The sequence below is a fragment of the Cyanistes caeruleus genome, chromosome Z, assembly GCF_971803275.1.
Source record: "Cyanistes caeruleus chromosome Z, bCyaCae1.hap1.1, whole genome shotgun sequence".
In the NCBI taxonomy this organism is placed as follows: Eukaryota; Metazoa; Chordata; class Aves; order Passeriformes; family Paridae; genus Cyanistes; species Cyanistes caeruleus.
This window is the reverse complement of record NC_141732.1, coordinates 51,619,160-51,637,570: the sequence shown is the minus strand read 5'-3', so window position 1 is coordinate 51,637,570 and position 18,411 is coordinate 51,619,160. Positions and strand designations below refer to the sequence as shown.

The window sequence follows — 18,411 nt, the reverse complement described above, 5'->3', positions numbered from 1 at the left end:
TCTCACTCCACAACATTGTAACATAAAAATCCTGCAGGTAGAAATAATTTTGATAAAACCTGAAACGTGTTAGTATTACTCTTTTCTGCTGCTTGGCCTTGACTCACAGCTGAAAGACAGCTCCTCACCAGTTGTTTAATGTTCAGAAATGCAGCTTACATCTGGAGAACCTCTGTCATTTTTGCAGATTATTACCTCTTTGGTTCATGTTATCTCTCTCTGAAATTACAGCACTTTCTGTGTTTGATGACTATGTTAACACTAGTCTCAAAATGCAAAATGTTCGAATTCCACATAGAGCATTGAAGTACAGTTATGCTATGATGTCTTCAGTCAAACTATGTTAAAACACAACAAACAAAGGAAATATGAACAATTTTATTTTACTGGTACAGGTACTGGTACAGAACCTCCTTCTTCCTCATAATATCTTGAAACAAATAGAGATTAATTAATCACTGATATTACTGGCTGACATTATCACAGACTGGGTGGGACTTCTTTCTTTTTTTTTTTTTAATGTGCCAGAAAATATAATCATATGCTCAGTTATTCACAGAACCATCCCAATTTTGGATAAAGAAATAAAAAAATTACTACTCACCCTGAGCTTGCAGGTTTGGAACACAATCAAAGCAACTCTATCCTGAGATCTGAAAAACACAAAACAAAAGCTTTCCATCATATCTGACAATAAATAGTCAGATATTAGATATAAAAAAACCATCAAACAAGTAAATGCTTGTTCAATACTTATGAAAACCACAAATAATTAACATACATATGCCATAAATTAATATCAATTGACTTAAATCTCAAATAGCACATGTTGAAAGAAGCATATTTTATGTCAGAAAAGCAGCAGAAAAAAGCTTTCAGCAGCTTTTCAGCAGAAAAGCTTTCAAGTGTGTTCAATCTTCTTCTCCCTACACCCCAACAGTGTTTTGAAGAAAAACCAATTTGAAGCTCTTTCCTGGAAATTAGAATTTGTGAATTTCTGTGGAGACCAGTAAACTCCAGGGACATATGGGTAGTGTTCAGACTGCACACCACAGCAGTTTAAATTATGACTTGAGAAGTTTTTTTGAACATAAAAATATCCTTTGGAAAACAAATTACTATAATGGTCAGAAGGTAATAAAAAACATCAGACCATATTTTAGGATTTAAGTTTAAGGAGGGGGAAATAAAAAAAATCAAGAAATAATAATAAAGGATGTATTTTCATATTTGAAAGGGATCAGAATGCTTTGTGGAGACTGATGAAAGTGCATCAGGGTAAAAGCAATAAATAGAGAGTCTGACTGGACATGGATGTTCGTAAATATGGGGATGCAAAAAAGGAAAGTTTTCTATAAAAGCAGAGGAAGAAAACAGATTAGTGCAGCAAATCTCCTTTATGATCATCAAATACAAATGATTCATCATTGATTTAACATTCATTTCATGGAACTGGATGCATTTCTTTATAATTGCTAAGATTTGTTAAAATTATCAATACTATAACCATGGTTATTCCATTAATAAGGTTTGAGGTTACACATTAGCTTAATAAGAACAATCTAAAATTGATTTTCCTGCAGCAAATTACTTTCCAACTTTTTGTCTACAGGCATTTTTCTCTCTCCAGTGCAACATTAACAAAGATTAATGCTCAAAATTTAAAATCTGGTAAATAAGTATTAGAAAACACAGAAAGTAAAAATGTGTCTCTTTGAACAGAAAGAAAAGAAAGATGCATAAAAAAAATTATGCATAAACATAATATAAAATTTATGTTAGTTTTATGCTAATAATATTTAACATATAAATGGAGAATATTAGATGCCATAATGGTAATCTGCATGCTTTGGAGGAAGCACGTATGCCTCTCTAATCTTAAGATTATTCAAGACATCCTATTAACAGATTATCCATTCAGTGTTTGCAGTGTTGCCAAGTTCTAACAATTTTTCCATGGTGTTTGTATTAGACAAAATAATTTTGTGTAGTTTTTTAGTTATTGGTTTATTTTTCTTTATATTGGTTGGGTTTTTTTTGTTTGTTTCTTTGTTTGCTTTTGAAGGATGACTGTTGGGGTTTGGGTTTGTTTGTTGGTTTGGGTTTTTTTTCATAGCTCAAAGATTGACAGATATTTTTCTTGAAGTATTTTATGTTCCTATTCAAAAAAAGAACCTGAGGATAAATACATATATACACTTATCCTTTCTTTATATAAAAATAGTCTGGTTATTTTTACTTTTAAATTTTCTTACTAGGGATTGAGTTTAACATCTGACAGTGAAAATCAACTGGGCCCAGCAGAACTGTGTCAATGTCTCCAAATTAAAGACCTCAGAATTTCCACCACAAAAGTGCTTTTAGTCTTAGGTCTCTCAACCTGCTGAACAGTCTGTTCTGTTTCTGCAGAAGTCATAATGGAACACTGTTACTATTTTGCTAGGGGGAATAAAACAAGAGAAAAACCCCAAACCAACCCAACAAAATTCTTATTTAAGTAAGTTTAACTTATTTTATTTCTCCAATAAAATTTTCTCACTTGTTTTTATTTTATTTTGTATTTCTCTTCCCTTTCCTTGTCCTAGGACAGCAGCAGTATATGAACTCTGATAGGAGAATCACAGTGCAAGTGAAAATGTGGCTATTAAGCTAAATATACTTTGCAAGCAGAGTGTCTTAAGACTCTAAATTAACCTGAAGCTCACTACAGCTATTTCCTGTTTTATTATTTTGAATTTCTGTGGAGATAATTACGCTGGTCTATTTTGCTCTAGTTTTAACCAACTGCAGAAGAAAGTTACCTAGAATTGAAATTAGGTGCAAAACCCCCTATATTACTACCTTCCCTACAAGATTAGTTGATTGTGGCAGCACTCTGATCCTTACATAGAAAGCCTCCAAGTATTTAAAATCAAGAAATTATATGTTAATAATCCTTAAACATAATCTTAGTCCTGCTGTGAACTAAAATATTGATCCAGAAAAGCTACAATTTTTTTCTGTCCACAAAATTTTGTGCTCTGTAAAATTATCTTGGGAGTTTTAGTTATACACTCTCAGGTTTAGATGAAAATGCTATTTTTATACATTATTTCTATTGTTTCTATGTATATAAACTGAAAATATCAATAAGATATTTCATTGTATTGTATTGCCAGAAATTAATTGTACTTTAAAGAGAACAGGAACTCTGTCTCCTGGAAGTAATTTGGTTTTACTTAATGTGAAACGTGATTTATTTTCTAAGTTTGCTCACACAACTCAAGGACATTATTCAGCAATAATTTAGATGCTTATTGAATTTCCACTGTTACAGGAGGTTTCTTCAACAATTGTCAAGTTTTTAAGGCTTATTTTCACAAATTTATTTAAATTTCACCAGACCTGAAATCATCACAATTTTAGAAAACAAGAAAGAGACTATTATAATATGAAAATATTTTATTCTATTGAGATTATCACTTCAGTAAAAAATACACTGATAGTGTTTGCTAACTAAGTAGACTATTGCATTTTCAACCTCTTTTTATAACTCCCCCTATTTTGAGGCACCATATGAACTACCAGGCAATAACTATCACTCTGTGATGACTCAGAAGTGGACAATGATATTGTACCTCCCTTTCAACAAGTCAGGAAAAAAAAAATAAAGAAAATAAAATGTTGTTTTCAATGGTCTTTTTGCAATTTGAATTTTAAATACTGTTTATAATTCAACATAGAAAATAATTTCTGGTACTTTTATGATGTTGAATACGGAGACAAATTCCAGAAGGAATTCCAACAGTGTGTATTACCATCACCCATTAATTCTACTTTTCTTTGCAAAGGTTTTACCAAGTATCAACGGACTTGAAAAACTAAATTCAATCCTCAGAAAAGCATTGTCCAAATTCTTATTTCACTCCCAATGGTAGCATCCTGAGATATCTCTTCCAAAAGGAGGATAAAAGTTAAGGGTGTTCCAAACAGTCAATGAAAGAGAAATTTTTAACATTTCATTTAAGTGGAATTTAGATTTTTACACCAATATCTAGTTATTTTTGCACATCTAAAGTAATCTAGATTTTTTCATGGAGAAAGGGAGACTCAAGGGGGATCCTACTGATCTCTGCTTATGCGTGAAAGGGAATTGTAGTGTGGTGGGGGATCAGCCTATTCTCCCAGGTGGCAAGATGTGGGATAGGAAGAAATGGTCTTGAGTTTCATCAGGGCAGATTGTAGGTTAGGAAAAATTTCTTCACTGAAAGGGTAGCTAGGCATTGGAAGAGATTTCTTAAGATTATATCATCCCCTGTACTTGGCCAAACGGTTTAGTGGTGAACACAGCAGTGCTTGGTGAAAGGTTGGACTTGATTAGCTTTGAGATCTTTTCCACTCTAATGATTCTATTATCCTATGAATTCAAGATCCTTTTCAATTTCTTACATTTTTAGAAAAACAGCAAATTGTAAAAGAGATTGGTAATAGTTACATAGACTACTGTGTTTTATTCTTTCACCACTGGAAACAGATTTGAGTAAAGCCTAATATATGAGCAATAGGAATGCATTTTAGTTAGGACTGCTCTGTAATTTTCCTGATATCTTGTCCTGGGGTGACTTTATGACACTGGTATCCCCAAAAGCCTAGTTTATGTTATATATTAAGTTCTGCACCTTTAAAGTTAGCTTTAGGAGCTAGGGTAGTTGAAGCTGCTGAAGGCTGATGGGAGTTTCTTCTGAGCAATAACTCACTATTTCTGAGACTTGACAGTGATTTTGACCATTAAAAAGTGAGCTCAACCTGTGAACACCACCTTAAAACGTAAGTCCGGGAATTTCTTATCTCTTTGGTTTCGGGCTTTTGAAGAGGTAACAAGGCTCCAGCTCCAGCTTGGCCTCCCCCTCCCCCCAGCCAGGCCAGACAAGGCCGCGGAGTGAGGGGGGAAGGCGAGTGGGCCCAGGCCAGGTCAGGCCGGTTCCCCCGGCTCGGCTGCAGTTTCTGCTGCAGCTGAGTTTCTCCAGAGACTGCCAGCTAAAGAGAAAAGTCATCACAGACAGCTCCAGCCGCTGCTCCGGCAGAGATAACAGAACCAGCTACAAGGCCTGGGCAAGATTTTAACCCTTTCATTACCCAGATGAAACTTGCAGATTAATCCTTTTTTTTCCCGAGAGAGAAAGAGTAATCAACATGTAAAAGAGACCCTATAAACTACCAAAGACAGTGAAGAAAGGAATTAAGCCTCAGAGGAGGTAGAGAAAGAGGCAGAGAAAGAAGGAGATGCTTTAATAAGCTTTCTGTTAAAGCTATGGAGATAGACAGTAATGTTCTGAAAAAACTCCTTAAATTCATGACAGAGTATATTGGGAGGAATGGAGTGTTTCAAAGTGGAGATGTTGAGCAAATGGTGAAGTAGTGGTACTGTGAGGTGCTGGAACAGAGGGAGAGAAGTAATAGTTGAAGATTTGTGGCCTTTAAGAGGGAAACAGAAAAATTCTGTTTCCAGGGAGGCTCACAAAAACAGATGAAGAGAACTTTTGCCTTTGAATAACTCATTCCTTAAAAATGACATCCCTAAACTCATTGACCCATAACACACCTCAGAGTGATGTGAAATGGGAGGAGAGAACTGATGGCAGAATTTCCAGGCAGCCGGCATCAGAGAACTATGAAGCTATGAAGAAAAATAATTTTCTTGTGAAAAACTCCATAGATTAGCAGAAGAAGACTTCTGTTTCTCTACAAAGACTGATGAAAAGATTATAGCAAGAATTAAGACTGTATTAACCACCAAAGTATTTTTTGTCTCTATGTTGTCATGTGAACAAGAGAATGTTTGGGTAATGGAGGAGAAAAGGGTTGTTCTGGAGGTTTTATTCTGTTTTCTTATTCTTGTAGTTTTTGTTAATAAACTTTCTTTGTTCCTTTTAAGTTTTAAGCCTGTTTTGCTTTTGTTCTAACCCATATCTCACAGCAAGAAAATAAGTAATTTTTTAGTGACTTTTTCGTTGCTGCTTTAAAACCATGACATTTATTTGGTACATTGGCCGGGAAATCGAAATTGGCAAACCTAAACCACTACATATCTGTGTCCCCTTCACTTAAAAAATGCCAAGTGCAACTATTCCCAAATTTATGTTTGATCCAAGGGCTTTAATTTTTGCAATATTCCAACAACAGACATTTTGCAACATTTTTCTATTCCTGCTTTATCAAAACCTTTGTCAATCTCATAACCTTTCTTCAAAGGACACAAAAAAACACCTGCTGAAGAATCAAAAAATTCCATTAGCTTGTATAAATCCTTTTTCCTTAATTTCCTGGAGGCATATTCTTGTTTATAACAAAATACTATTGTTCATATATCAAATTCAAAAAATTCAAACCCATATGTAATTCAATTATTTTATGGAAATTATTGTAATAATAACACACATACATTTCTGGCAGATAATCCATACTTGCATAGATTACCTCTCCCTTTCTTCTTCGTACTAACCTTAACTGAAAACTCATCCAACTTTGTCACCAAAACATTGGAGTTCGGGATCCCTTCCACAGAACTCATATTTACAATGACAATACTATCAAAAGATTTCTATTACAGACTAAATTTTTCTTGCCATATTACTTTGCTATCTCTTTTTGTTTATATGCTAGAATGGCTGTATCTGAACTTCGAGGCAAATGATCTTTAATTCCAGTGCTGATGATGTTCAGCTACAGAGATTGCAGTATGTTATTTTTTTACTAGTATGAATCCTCAGTTTCCCATTATCTACTTGTTTTTAAAAGTAGTCTCAGATGCACAGTGAAATCAGGAAAGGAGCTGTGGTATGCTTAAATAGATCCTGAAATTTTGATGATTTAAGAAGCCGTAGTGTGGGATTTATTTAAGAATCCTGTCTATGTTGTAACAAACTTATAGTATTAGGCTATGTTAAATTTTTATGCTTTTGCACTCTATCCAATTATTTTTGTTTAATTTGTGCATTTTGTCATGGCATCCTTGTATTTTTCTTGTCTTCTTGTTTTATATAAGTTGTCTAATTTCCAGGATATTTGTAAATTCTAATCCTATCCTCTGGAGCATTTGCAATCCTGCCCAGCTATCCATCAGCCACAGATTTTTAAAGCTTATGGTTTCTTCTGTCATTCAAATCTCTTTTCTTTTAGAATGCTGAAAAACAACATGGCCAAAACAGCCCCCTGTGGAACTCTCCAGCTGAAATGATTAATAATGATTCCTTGTTAACTGAAAGTAATTTTTTCAAACAGTTGGTGGCTACGGCTCATCCACATTTTACTGGTCTGCTTAAAATAATGTGATAGCACACCCTACATTCCCCTTAATGAAAATGTAATTATATAATATTTCCTTTTTTTTCTTATCATGGAAAAGATCATGTTTTAGCAGTTTGTAAATAAATTTGACTTTACAGAGTCAAAAACATAAAAAACATTTCAGAAAATGTAATTCTCTCATAATTATCACCATTAATGAACAGTATGACTCTTCCTCAAGCTGTGCTGACATTAACATTTGCTTTCAGCACCATATCGGTAATTTTAAAGTCAAAGTTCCAGGTGGCTTGTCATTTTAGTTACATATTCCTTCATAAATTATTATCTATAAAATCTGTATTGTGGGTTAAGAATGTATATTCTTAATTGTAAATGTTGTGCTGTAAAAATTAAGCTGTAAAAATGCATTCCTTAATAACAAAAGCTTCTTTATATGCCTATGACCATGCCATTGATTTTAAATAGAGGACAAAGTTAAGAATTTCTGGAGAGATTCTATATAGTTTTCAGAGTAAGAACGTTTCATATCAGTTTATTCTAACATCTCTCATGTTTGAATCAGTTCTTAGTAATAAATTGAAATCAGTGAAGTCAAACATATTCTCACATGAAAGGGCTGAAGTCCAACAGCACTTAGATAAAAAACTGTTTTGTTTTTTTTCTCATGTTGTTGTATGGGTCTTCAAACTTGCAGGTGTTCACGAGAAGTGCTGGATACCCAGTTATGTTACCATCTTTTTAATATGAAGTTAAATTTGAGACTATTAGTTTATTAACAAATGTATAACATGCTGATTATCTTTACAGGCAAATGAACATAAATTTTGTTTTACTTATTCATAAACATATGAAATGAAACTACTAAAGGGGTTTTTTTTTCAGTTTAAAATTTTTTGGGAATGATTTTATTGGTTTAAAAAATACTCACAAATTGAAAACATGTAACTGAGGAATAACTGCTGAAACCTCCTTAATGGAAAAACTGAATACAACTGAATATTGTGAACTGGAATGCTAGCATGGACAGTTGTTAGAGGTTGTTACCATACTGTGATCTCACACTTATTAGAGAAAAGGCAGCTCTGGAAATGACAGAAATGTCTTTTTTCAGATAATGGACTGAAATGGTATTAGCTACAGTACCATGTAACCTGGTCATGTAGCATGACTTGCTTATGAATCAGGACCTCTATATATTATACTGAGTAATAAAATTAATTAGATTTTTAAAAATAAAAATAGACAATTCTAATATTTGTTCTAAGCCTTCAGTTTACATACTATTCTGTTCTTGAAGCTTTCCTTTAGAGATTCTACCACACAATTAGAATAAATTTTTAGAGTTAACCCCGTGGTAGAATTTCCATTATGTAAAAATGTTAGTCATCAGAACTCAGATTTATTAATTGTTCTAATGCAAATTTAAAACTTCATTGCCTTTGAACTGTTTTCACCTTCATATAATGTTTTAATTGCAATTTTAATCTGGTTTTTTTGCAGATTTTTTTTTCTATTGAATTAATTTGCACATAATGCAGAAAAAGGAAACATCAGCATAAGGTAGTCAATCTTTTAATTGACCAAATAGAAATATTACTCCTACATCCTTGACTCTTCAAATCTTGGACTATTCTTATGAGTGCTGTCTTATCACATAGATTTCCATTTATGGTTAATCTTTTCCCCAAGCAGTTGACAAAATTATAAAGTCAATGTATGTAAGGAATTTAAAAGATACTGTCTTATTCAGATAACCTATGGAATATAGTGTATTAGAGATGCTAAATATCAAATCTGGGATGAAAATCACCCTTCAAATATCCTCTGAAAATCTTAACTATTAAAAAAAAAAAATATACATCTTTATCAGAAGACACACCACAAAAAAACTTAGGAAAATCAACAAAAGAGTAAGTCTCACTTGATCTGGGACACAAAACCCTGCTGAATTAATAGTATAAACTTAGAGGTGCAATTTGGGAAGAACAGATATAAAACCTAACTGATTCCACAATTACAGACTCCAGTAAATTGTTATAATGTTATTTCATACTAACAGAAAATTGACTCCATTCTCCAAAAAAACCCAACCAAGTAAATAAATAAATAAATAGTTCTTCAAATCTGCAAGCAAATAAAAATCTGCAACCTAAACATTTTTAAGAAAATACATCATTTACAGTATCATAGAAGGAGGAAGAAGTCATCTGATGAGATGATTTAGGGGTAAGATGCTTAGCCTTTTAAAAGTAGTAGTTCCCTTCATAATGTCCATTTATAAATGTAGCTATATTAATCTTGTTTATATTAACAGCCCAGTTTTGATGTTTCACAGAAGCACAGAACAGAGTTGGAAAGGACCTCTGGAGATTATCCAACTCCCCTTCGAAGGAAGAGTCACAGAGGAATGTGTCCAGATGGGTTTTGAATGTTTCCAGAGAGGGAGACTCCAAACCTCTCTGGGCAACCTGAACTACAAAGGACCATTGAGTTCAACTCTCCAGTGAATGGCCCATACAAGGATGACCTTGGCACTATTAGCACCATGCTCAAAACAATTGACCTTATCTCATGTTGAATCTTGTTCAGCCTTGAGATGACTTAGAGGCAAAATGTGTATAGATTTCTAAAAGGGCTTAGCCAAAAGGATGATCCAAGCTGTTCTCAGTGGTGGCAAGGAACAGGACAAGAAGCAGTGGATAGAAGCTGATTTACAGAAAATTCCACCTGAACATGAGGGAGAACTTTACTGTGCAGGTAATTGATCACTGGAACAAACTGCCCAGAGAGGTTGTGGAGGTCTCCCCCACTGGGGATATTCAAGAACCATCTGGACACATTCCTGTGCAATGTGCTCTGCAATTACTCTGCTTGAGAAGGGACAGATGACCCACTGCAGTCCCTTCCAACCTGTGATTATCACCAATTCTGTGATTCTGTGTTTCTGTCTTTCTGTGAACTAGAGGGGCAGGATGATCTTCCTCAACCTGCTGTCCACACTCCTTCTGATACACCCCAGGATACCATTGGCCATCCTGGCCACAATGGCACTGCTGGTGATCTTGTGATCCACCAAGATTCCCAGGTCTCTGCAGAACTGTTGTTCTGCTCTCTAGTAGGTCAGCTCTGAACCTATACTGGTGCTTGGGGTACATTCCTCCCCAGGTGCAGGACCTTACACTCGTCCTTGTTGAACCTCATAAAATTCTTCTCCACACAACTTGCCAGACAATCAAGGTCCCATGGAATGTCAATACAGCCTCCAGGTGGACAAGCCACTTCCCCCAGTTTCATGTCACCAGCAAACTGGCTGAGAATGCTATTCATTCATTGGTCCATATCATCAAGAAACAAGTGAATATGACTGGATCCAGTACTATTCTCAGGGGAGCACCAGTAACTACACCAGCCTGCAACTGTATTTTACTGCACATTCAAAGAGAATGATCACATTCTCTTTGAAGGTGCACAGAGCACATGACAGAGTTCTGCCATTTAGCCACATTATAACAGAATATTCAGGAGTCCCCATCACTTCCTCCATGGCCTAGTGCAATATGGCACTATAATCCTGATTAGGCCAGTAAGTAACAATACCATTTCTCCTTTAAGTAGTTTTCAGTGAAAACATACTCTACATAAGACAAAAGAGAGCGAGAAAGAAAAATGTCACCAAAAAAAAAAAAAACCCAAACAAAAAAACCCCAATATTCTTTTTAATGAACTTAAATTAATGTAAACTGAAATCTAACCTTTTAAAAGAATGATTTATGCTAAACCTAATGCAATGCAAATATAAATATATAAATATAAACAAACAAACAAATAATAATAATAAATAATAATAAATAAATATATAAATATAAAACTTTCAAAGGACTATATAACTGTCCTGTATTCTGTTATCATTTAGGATAAGAGGACAAACTAGTAATAAAATAATAGAAACTCTAAGGACATGAGAAAATTCAGAATCAATTTCAGATGTGCATACCACAAACAATCTCTCTTGAGACTGCAGAATAGACTAGATGCATTTATTTTATAATCCCTTTTGTTTTGTCCTAGGTTGTATCAAGAAACCTTTATTTTTTTTGTCATTTCAATCCATAGAGGTGTGCTATTGAGTATGAAAACATATTTTTGTAAAAATCATTTTAGTGTGAAGTCCAGAAAGATAATTTTAACAGCTGAAAATTCTGTTAGAGTCAATCAAATTTTAATTTGTCTTATAAACTAGAATTGTTAAAAATCATCATACCTGTACTACATATTGACAGGTAACATGCAGTACTCCTAAAGCAACTATTGCTTTATGATATTCAACTAACTCAACTAATACTGAAAATATCAGCCATTGCTGCAGGACTGATTTCTTCTTTATTTAGATAAAAAGTTTTTGTTTATATTTTAATAAATGAGAAAATTTATTATATCACATCATAATAGTAGTAGATTTGTAGATAAATGTTTTAGATGAATGAAATAGTATAGTTAAAGGGAAAAGTAGAAGGGTTCAGAGTCAGGGAGTATAAAGGTAACTGCTACCCTTTATTCAAAACTGCCAGCTTGAATTTTTTCTTGATGCACCTTCCAGCTAAACCAATGATTCAGAGCTTCAATTTGAAAGCAAAAATGGAGTTCTAATACAAAGGGGTTAGTGATTTGTCTTCTGAAAGTTTATTTTACAGAATGTGAATGTCAAAGGCTAAGGTTCACTTAAAGTATGTAAGTATGTGAGAAAACAATTTTGCAGAACTCAGTTAATAAACAGGCCGGTCTGTTCTCATGTCGCAGCTTGCTTTCTTGCAATCAACAGAAAAAAAATTTTGTAAATCAAGTAAAAATTTGGTTATAAATATGTCTCAGAATTTAATTTTTACTGAAAAATTACAAATATTGGAAAAAATGCAAATATTTGGTAAAAACCTTTTAGCTGTATACCCAGCATTTTATTTAATATCTTTCTCTTGGTGATGCGCTTCAGTGTTTGAATAACTATAAAATGGTGTGTTTGGCAAATCAAATTCAAAGGAAAAAAATGCACTCCTAAAGTAAAAGCATTTTTAATATATATTTTTCTCAGTACTCTTCAATTGTGATCTCAAACTACATTATTTTATTTTTATGTTATTCTACATGATTTCATACATACATATTATCATTCTGCATTATTTTATAATTCCATCATTCTGCAATGCTTATGGCATTAAGACATCTTAGCATTCTCTTGTATCAGTTGAAGGAGAAAAATATGTAACGATGGACTGTACCATAAAATGGGTGTGTGCTCTTTATCTGTGAATAAACAATAACAGCATGTTGGACGTCATTGTATTTGATTTGTATTTGAACATGTAACATATCACTTCATTCATTTGCAACGACCACACGACAGTCTAGAGGAATGAAACTTTTATCACTTTTATTGTCACTTTCAGGAGGACAGCTAGAAACTAAAAATTGTTTTTTATGAAGTTGCTATCAACAGAGACTTGAAGATTGCTCTGTGTGAGAGCAAATTATTTGCAGTTTGTAGGTTAAAAAATAACAATGTTGTCCAATTTGTAATATATTTAAATCTCTTTTTTTCATTTGGGAATGCAGGAAATAGGGAGGCTATTTTGTGGGAAAAGGACACAAGAAAAAGTTCATGATAATATTGTTGTTAATGGGAAAGTGTGGGTTTTTTGTATTTTTTGTCAAACAGGCACAGAGAGAACCGAACAGTGAACAGAATGGTTTATATCTCTGTTGTGTTCAATTCACAGTTGCTTGCTATGAAATGTAGCTCTAAATCCCACTGGTAATGACTGAAATTTGGATTTTCCTCAATCCAGACCTGTCCTGATGCCTTTTGAGGAGCAAATAATCCTTTCTCTGAATAAACATACACTTCAGACCCTCTCAAATTATTATGCAACAGAATTCCTTTCCTTTGGGTGTCTCTTACATTTATAATTTATTATTTTTCATGGTGGAAAATTATAGTCATCACTATTTGCATCTATTACATATATTTCAGGTAGATTATGACAGGGAAGATTTTTGTCTTTTTATTAGAGTCAAAGACCTGGGCTTTGGTCTTTATGTGATAAAATCTTCTTGAAAATACTGTTGAGGTAAAGAAAAGATTGACTAACTGGCACTATCTGATTGGATAAATGGTCTTTGATCTGGACAGCAAAGAAGCAGTAGACAAACTTCTTCACCTAGCCATTGTGAACTTTGATCTTCCTCAAGGTATCTGAGGTAGGAGACCAGGAGGTGACAGAAACCTTGGTGAGAGCATCTAACTGGCATTAGATGTGAAGAGAGTCACAGAGACTGGCCAAGAGCCACATTATCAGTATATGCCTGCTGCCTAACATCCAGTGTGATAGCTAGCAAAAGCAATAGCTCACTAGAAACACACATCCACAGGCATCCAATGCTCTGCTGGGATGGAGCCAAGAGAGCACAGATGTTGGCAATGCAGCCAGATGCAATACACTAGTGATTAGCATGAGTGTCCTGCTCCTGGGACTCTAGGGCTGTGTCTGGGTTGGTCACAGCCACTGGGCCTTGGCTTGTGTGAATGTGAAGTCTGGGAACTGGCTGTGGAATAGAAATACTAGAAAAGAAACTACAGTTTACCTGGTGTAAGTGTCCTGCTCAGAAAATTAATGTTTCATCATGTCTCTGAGCAAGCAGTGGTGTTCTCTTCCTACAGTTGTACCACCAACACTCTGAACCATCAAGAAAATATTAGAGACAGACAAAACAGTCTGCTCCTCAAATATGATCAGTTGGTCAATATTTATACTAGAGGTAAATCACACTTATATGAAATGCTTTTTCTAATTTTTCTATTACTTGTGTGATTTATTTTTTTAAATATTACCATTAAACAATATAAGACAAAGCTCGCCTCTGTCTTCTCTGTTCCCTTTTACCAGCTATCTGTACACAGCAGTAAGGGCCCTCCACAATATTATTCCTTCCCAGAATGAACAGACACAGTTCTGGAGCCTCTTATGACCCACGCTTGTTCTGGGGTCCACATCCCATTTTGGTGGTCTCCTTGGAAGTCTCTACAGTAGGTCACATGCAAAGGAGCCTTAGGTTGGATACGGCACCCAGGTCTCAGACAGCAGAGCAGGATGTTTCCCAAGATCTGCTGTCTGGTAACTTGGTAGTCCAGCCTGTGACGTGACTGTGGCTTCATTGCTGCCTTGGGATCTTGCTCCCTGAAGGCCACCCTGCCCTCCCTGGAGTGTTTTCTGCTGCTCCAAAGCTGTTGCGCATGACCTGTTCTGCTTCTATACTTTATCCATTTCAGGGGCTGAGCTTTACATTTGCTTTTGTTGAATACTTCCATTAACACTTTGGGAAATTTAGAAATTAGTGTTTAAGTAGGAAACTGCTGATAAAGCATCATGGAACAGCGTAGCTCGGAAAAGAGCCCTAAGTTCACTGAGTCCAACTGTTAGCACAACACTGCCAGGTCCTCAATTAAACTAGCTCCCTAAGCACCATATCTACCCATCTTAGCTACCTTCAGGGATGGTGATTCCATCATTTCACTGAGAAGCCATTTATAATGCTTGACAAGCCTTTCCATGAAAATTTGTTTCCCAATATCAAGTCTAACCTTCCCTGATGAAACTTGAGGCCATTTTGTCTTCTCCTATCACTTGTTACTTGGGAGAAGAGACCAAGCTCCATGCTTCTACAGCTTCCTTTCAGGCATTCGTTTCCTTTCATTTACAGGACAGTAAGTTCTCCTCTCAGCATCCTTTTCTGAAGAACAAACAATATTCGCTTCCCCAGCCCCTACTCATAGGAGTTGTGAACCAGAGTTTCATTATCCTCTGGACATACTCCTTCACCTCAATGTCTTTCCTGCAGTGAGAGGCCCAAAACTGAGCATGGCATTTGAGGTGGAGCCTCCCACCAGTTCCAAGTACCAGGAGAAGATCACTGCTATAGTCAGACTGCTGTTGAGACAAGCCAGGATGCCATTGACCTTTTGTGGCTTTTTGTCCACCTGGGCAGACACTGGCTCGTCATCAGCTACTGTCACCAGCACCCTCAAGTCCTTTTTTCTCTGGGCTACTCTGCCCCAGCCTGTGGCACTGCCTGGGGCTGTTGTGGCCCGAGGGCAGGACCCAGCTCTGGGCCTTGTTGAACCTCACAGCACGGCCTTGGCCCATGATCCAGCCTGTCCAGATCCCTCTGCAGAGCCTGCCTGCCCTCCAGCAGATCAACACTCCCACACAGCTTGGTGACACCTGCAAACAGATTAAGGCTGCACTCAGTTTCCTCATCCAGATCACCAAAAAAAATATTAAACAGGACTAGTCATGATTCTATGTACATCTTTTATTTGATCACCTTATCATTTAAATACCATTCATTACATCTCATAACAGTACTTTACAGATTGCTTCATTTCATTAAAATTCACCAACTATCCAACAATAAGTGATGTTTCTTTGTTTTATATCATTCATATAATTTACTAACTTTCCACTTTTCTAAACCTTGAATGTTTTCTTTTATTGTTTTCAGACCTAACAGAATTAAATATTAAAGTTTTGTTAAGAGGTAAAGAAAAATAATCCTCATTCTACATAAAAGGATTATGCAGTCTTCAGATTTTCTGTGGCTCCTGAGAGTAGGGATTCCAATTTTGTTATCTGTAGAAATTTTACCAGCCTTGACTTTAAAATTTGAAATTTAGATGCAAGCTTTATCCCAGATAATACATTCCAAGGGAATGTGAATCCTAAAGCAAATAGTTGTCTCAGAATACATTCTCCAGCACTATACCATAAGTATTAATGATCAAATAATGAAAAATAGGTTTATTTTAAAAAGTATTATATATGTAGTTTTTGATATATATTCATACAGAGAACAATTGACAGAAAAAGTGGCAAATCCTGTGCTTTTGTCTTTTATGTCAAAACACACATGGAAATCAGTGAAATAAATATGTCTACACTTCAGTTTCATGATTTAGTAATATCTTCATCTGAAATAGAAACCAACAACAGATGTCTGAAAAGTGTTTCACACTACCAGTCTACAAGTTCTATTGTACCTGTCAAGGAAATATATGGTAATAAACCTTGTATTTGTGTGTGAGCAAGGGTGGGTGGTGACAAAAGAAAGAGAGTGCAGTTACAACACAGTACAACATTACCATTCACTGGAGGCCAAGACAGCAAGTTTTCCATCATAACCCCACAACTAAGTAATGCCAAATCATTCCTAGGTCAAAAGTCAAAGAATGAATTCAGAGTTCCTGGGGGTCAATAAAACAAAGCTACCTTGGAATTCTTTCTATTGTTTCTAAATTGTTTGTATACCCCTTTGTTTCCCAGAAATCTTCTAACTCACTTGAAATGCATTTAGGAAAAATGCCAGGAAAGATGGTTCATGATGCTTAACTTGAACCCCTCTTATACACATTGTGTGCCAACTTTGGAGTTATTTACTTTTGAGATTACATAAAAGAAAAAATTCTTCTAAATGTGGACAACAGTGCTCTAAATCTGATTCTGCTGTTTCTGATGTGCTGGGTTGTCTGATAGAACTACTTAAAATTTGTACATCAAGCTTCTGAGGGATTTACTTTCAGCAGGTAAACAAAAAAATAGTGTGAGTTTTTTCATCAATGAAGTAAAATATTTAAATATCAATGGGGGCTAATGATGCTAGAATTTGACCATGTCTGAAGTTAGCAGTATGTTCTATTTTAAAATGAACATACTTGTTTTTAATTACAAAAATACTTTTATTTCTATGTTGAAGTACTTAAATTAATTTACTCCTTGATATTCTGATAAGAGAGGCAATATGTTCCTGTTATTACAAAACAGGAGAATTGTTCAATTAAATAATTCAAATAATGGTTTTGTCTGTCAGTCTCCTCATTGTCAAACTGGGATTAATGCCTGTTCTGTCACTTCAAAGATGAAGAGCTGTGACATGGTTTCTGTTTATAAGCATTATAAGTATTACAGTTATATTTTATTAAATCTGATACATTTTTCCCTCCAAGTTATCTTCATTAGCAGAGGAATAAAAAAAAAAAACAACAAACCCAGACAGTTTAAAGAATAATTTTAAATATTTCTGTTGCTCTCGGTTTTGTAGAGAAAGCCCTTAATAAACAGGTAATGACAGGCATGTCTATCAGCCCACATCATTTTCAGATGGGATAAAGAGACCATGAAGTCTGTCATGGATTACAAATTTGAGACTACAAGTAGCACAACCCTAAGAAAGAAAAGGTAACCTTCTCAGAGGTAACCATAAGAAGAGGCTATAGAAGATGCCAATTATTTTTTCCTGTGCAGTTGTTTATTAATCTACTGTAACATATTTGTGTAACAAACAGATTCAATCACACAGATTTGGGGTATTTTATGTCTTCTTAATTAAGAGATAGGTCAGTAAAGATAAAGCAAAACAACTGAATATCACACAGAATGTTGCAAGTGGATGAGTCATCATAATCTCAAGAGACAAATATTTATAAAAATACTTAAGATCTTAATTGAATCAAGTACAAGAAAAAAAAGAAGACAATATAATATGTAGAACATGCACATGTTAATACTATCCCATCATGCAGGTGAAAAGGTTTCTGTAAATATGCTCATTTGACTTCACACAAATGGTACTTGTACAAGTGAAAATGAAAGTTGTCTAATAGAGTTTCAAAACCTACTACTTATTTTCTTTTTTTTTTTTTTTATCGTTGTAACATTCCACACTTTTACAATAATGAGGTATTTCTACTGAGTTCACTGTTTAGTAATTCTTTCATTCAACCTGGTTTTGGACATTTTAGTTATATACCTTTAGAATTGCCTATGTTGATTAATTAATAATGATAAATTAATAGATCAGGTCTTCAGACACAACACTTCTTTCATCATGTTTTCCACCACTGACAGGTGTTTCATGAAGTTCTGAATTATTAGTTCCACTACAATTTTTTCAGGAAATGCCACAATGTGGAAGATTATAGATGGTCTCCTCATTTTAAATATCAAAGATTCTCTTACCATTTCATCTGATCCTTTCTCAAAATCATAACCAATTTGGCAAACATGAATTTGTTTGAAG

General features: G+C 34.8%; 1 protein-coding gene across 7 annotated transcripts in view; it reads right to left on the bottom strand.

Annotated features, from left to right (window-relative positions):
• PTPRD (protein tyrosine phosphatase receptor type D) overlaps positions 1-18,411 on the bottom strand; it is a 1,176,387-nt gene that overhangs the window by 694,374 nt on the left and 463,602 nt on the right. For 4 of the 7 annotated variants that reach the window (XM_086870061.1, XM_086870054.1, XM_086870063.1 and 1 more), the window contains exons 1-2: positions 4,799-5,082; positions 605-653 (exon numbers count right to left, since the gene is read on the bottom strand). The gene's annotated coding sequence lies outside the window, so the exon portion shown is untranslated. Of the gene's footprint in view, positions 1-604; positions 654-4,658; positions 5,083-18,411 lie in introns of those variants that run through there. The other 3 variants (XM_086870058.1, XM_086870064.1, XM_086870066.1) reach the window with 2 other exon arrangements.